The sequence below is a fragment of the Alligator sinensis genome, unplaced genomic scaffold (assembly GCF_000455745.1).
Source record: "Alligator sinensis unplaced genomic scaffold, ASM45574v1 scaffold331_1, whole genome shotgun sequence".
Lineage (NCBI taxonomy): Eukaryota > Metazoa > Chordata > Crocodylia > Alligatoridae > Alligator > Alligator sinensis.
The window spans coordinates 1,473,868-1,478,022 of NW_005842033.1; positions in this window are offsets into that span (position 1 = coordinate 1,473,868).

Here is a 4,155-nt window from a genome sequence, read left to right on the forward strand (position 1 = left end):
GGGGGGAGCAGCACAAAAAGGAGAAGAAGAAGAATTAAAAAACGCAGCAGAGGAAAGAGACGGGCTCCGGGGAGGGGACCCGCACACGCCCGCCGCCGCACACGCGAAATTTACCGCAGCTCCCCTCCCCGCGTGTCCGGGGCGGCCGTGGGTCCGTGCCTGCTCCGGCTGCCTGCCTCGCTGCTGCTGCTGGAAGCAAGCAGGGGTGGTGGTGGGTTTCTTTCTTTCTTTCTTTCTTTTTTTCAAGGGGGGGGATTTTTTTTTCCCTTTTTTTTTGTTGGTTCGGGTTTTAAATTAAACTTTTTTTTCTTGCCTTTTCCTCCCTCACCCGGATATGGGGAAATACACGTCTGACTGAGCCGCTCCGGCCCAGCATGGCATGGGAGAGCGAGCGAGAGAGAGAGAGCGAGCTCCGACAACTATTATCCACTTCTCTCGGCCTGCCGCCGCGCGCCTGGAAAACGCGGACTGGACTTTCCCTCCCTCCTGCTCCGCCGCCGCACGCGGGGAGGGCAGGAGAGGAGAGGAGGCTACCTCGGGAGTCCCGCACCTTTCTGGGGAAGGTTGGGTTCCCCCCTTTTCTTTTTTTTGCCTGGCAAGGACCCCAGTGTTAGAGAGAGGGAGACAGAGAGGGAGCGGGGACCCTAGTGTTAGAGTGAGAGAGAGAGAGGGGTAACCCCAGTGTAACAGAGAGAGATGACCAGTGCCCTGGCAAAGAAGTTTGGCACGTGGGGCAAAGCCCACAGGGGCAGCCCGCCCTTGTCTCACGCACAGATCCAGGAAGCACATGTCCCCTCATACTTGCCGAGGAGCGCATGCAGCAGCAAGAGCTGCCCTCCCCATGCCCCACCCCCATGAGCTGTTTGTGGCTCTGTCCCACCCCCGGCCCAGTTAGGCAGGGCCTGTTGGCATCCCTGTCACTTTGGTGCCTGGGGTGGCCACCCCACTCAACCAATCCCTTGCTACAGCACTGGAGGTGACCCTAGTTTTGGAGAGAGAAAGAGAAAGGTGGACCATAGTGTTATAGAGAGAAAAAGAGAGAGGTGGCCCTAGTGCTAGAGAGAGAGCAGTGACCCCAGTGGTAGAAAGAGAGGTGACCCGAGTGTTAGAGATAATGAGAGAGAGAGAGAGGTAACCCTAGTGTTATAGAAAGAGAGAGGTGGCCCTAGTTCTAGAGAGCGAGATAGGTGACTCTAGTGTGAGAGAGAGAAAAGTAACCTTAGTGTTAGGGAGAGAAAGAGGTGACCCTAGCGTGAGAGAGAGAGGTGACCCTACTGCAGAGGTTTGCAATTTTTTTTTCATTTGCAGACTGATAAAAAATTTCAAATGGAGGCACGGACCCCTTTGGAAGTTTTGAATGGAGGTGCGGACTCCTTTGAATTGTAAGTGTGCGGGTATTCGCATACTTTTAATTGATGGTAGTCGTCTTTTACAGACCCCTTAGGTTCCCCGGGCTCCGCAGACCACAAGTTGGAAACCACTGCCCTAGTGTTAGAGAGAGAGAGAGCTAGAGAGGTGACCCTAGTGTCAGAGAGAGCGGGGGAGAAAACTCACTTGGTCCAGTTCATTCCCTCATCTTTTGTACAGAGCCTAATCGTGTATGAAACTGATGCTCCAGTTCCTCTAAATCCAAAAGCCAAGAACTAGGCAGCCGTGGGTCAAATCCAGCACAGATAAAACTCAGCTAGAATAGAAAGCACTTCCATCAGGAAGGAATTTAGCTCTCCTCCTAAGTATGTTTTGGGTCCTGGTCAAATGTAGTCTGGGAGTTAAAGTGAGGGAAGAGAACAACCCAAACACCTTGTGGGTCCTGCATACTTTTGGGTTAAGAAGAAAAACAAAAACCTAGTGAAATTTGCCAAACCTCTAACCTGTTTCTGAGTCCACCTTGCAGTGTTCAAAAGCTTTCTCCTGCTATTCTTAAGAGGAATGCAGTGTACTGGCTGTGATGATTTGATGAAAAAATAAAACACGATTTTACAACAATGTCTTTGGTGTGCAGAGGTTTGTAAAATACAATGTGAAATTCAGCGACAGGAGCTTTTTCGCACTTGTCTCTAGTGTCCAGCTTGCTCAAAATCCTAGGGATTGTTTGAACTAATTATGTCTTTAATGTAACCGTTAGGTTTGGGGCTGTTTTCAACACATCCTTTGCATTTCTATGCAGATCAAGAGGACTTAAAGAGGGTAAAACATTTTCAGTCTTACAATAACATCCACAAACATGATTCCAGGATAGGCTAGATGTTCGTGGAAATGTAGTAATATAAAGTACAGTGTGTGAGCAAAGCAACATTTACTCAGCATTAAACTGTTACATTAATAATAATGACTTTCATTTATATAGTAGCCCTTTCGGCAAGTGTTGGTGGTTAGTTCTTTTAAATAACTGCTTTGATTCACGTAATGGCTTGATATGCATAAAGGTAACAGTCATATGCAAGATTTAACTGGTAAAATGAGGGGGAAAATCAACTAGCTTTTTCCGGACATCAGCAAAATAGGATATTAATGTTATTTTGTCAAGATTTAAATTCATTACTTGGCATAAATATTTTATCACAATGTTTTAAACAGCTGTATTTTCTGGAAGACAGTGTTATGAATAGGAAGGCATATTGTGTCCATTGTGAAAACATTGAAAAACAGAAGCTTCATGATATAATGTTGACTTACACGCAAAGATTATTGAAACATGTATGAACAACGCATGTCCAGTGTTTATTGACTTCTTTCCTGCTGTGCAGCAAAATCAGAAAATATTAGGACTTCTGTTATGAAGTTAGTTTGCAAGTCTCAGAATTTGTCAATTATGTGTTGATAACGCTTGTATTTCAGCTACATCCAACCTTGCTTTTTTTTTTTTCTTTTGGTACTGCAAGTGTAGAAATGTTATACGGTTAGCAGAAAACGAGAGAGTGGAAAAAATTGGTGAGTAATTCTAGTGGGGGGAATCAGGTGCATACCCAAGGGTCATTACAGCCTGCAACAACAACAAATTGCAATTCTATGCAAACTGTGAGAAAGAGGGTATATCATCTTTGTAGAAAAGAGAATAACAGAACTGTAAGATGAATTCATGCCAAATCATTCATCAGCTTTTGCCAAGAGAATACTACATCTTTGTTAGTGAGCCTTTTTGACATTTTCTCCTGGATTTTCTTCTTTTCCATATTCAAACACACACTAATTATACACATTAAACCACATAAGTTGATTTTTTGAAGTCTTTCATATGCAAATATAAATATAGAGGTCTACTTGTGTCTATTTATTTATGTGTGTGTTCTAAAATCAAATACAAAATCAATTACACATTTATGCTTTTAGACATTTATATTCATGTAAAAGTGTGTGTGTGTGTATATGGGTATATATAAAAATGTGATAAGATGTATTGAAGGTAGCTCACTTGAGGATTACAATACTTTCTGACTTACTTGGTAACTAGTTCTGAACAGGAAAATAAGCCACAAAGTTTAACACAGATTTACTTTTAAAATATTTTCCCTGGAAAAAAAGTGAGGACTCTTCAGCACTGAAAAGTTTATACTAAAATGTGTCCTTCCATTTATTTCAGCAAGTCAGCTACAAGATTGGAACTAAAAGGCTATAAAATAGAGGCCCTCAGCACAATGAAATCAGTCTGTTATAAAAGGCAACACATGCCAGTTTTTCCTCCCCAATGGCAGATGCCACACCCTAAAGTAGACAGAAGGCACTGCAGTCTGTGCAAGTGAAGCACGACACAAAGCAACTATGGTTCAGTTTTTTAGATCGCAAATAATGTAGAAATACCTTTTGCTATCTTTGCTCAGATGATGAGTGGTAGTGTATGTTAAATTCAAATGATCCTTTCCAAAAGCTCTCTCCATATGTATGAATTATGAATATAAATGCATATAATGTAAAAAGCTGTAATTGCCATGCATATTATCTGTTGCAAAATGACTAGATCAAGTTTTTAGTATTACAAGTGTACAACTGCAACTTTGTATTTAAATTTTGATCATTTCTTCAATGTTATTATTTCTTAAAAATTTATGTTATTTAATACAGTACCGGTTCCTTTTGCATAAACCATTGCTATATACTCCTACTGAATGTTGATTTTTTTGATAAAATTTAGAACTCTGCTCTAGGATCAGTTTCCCA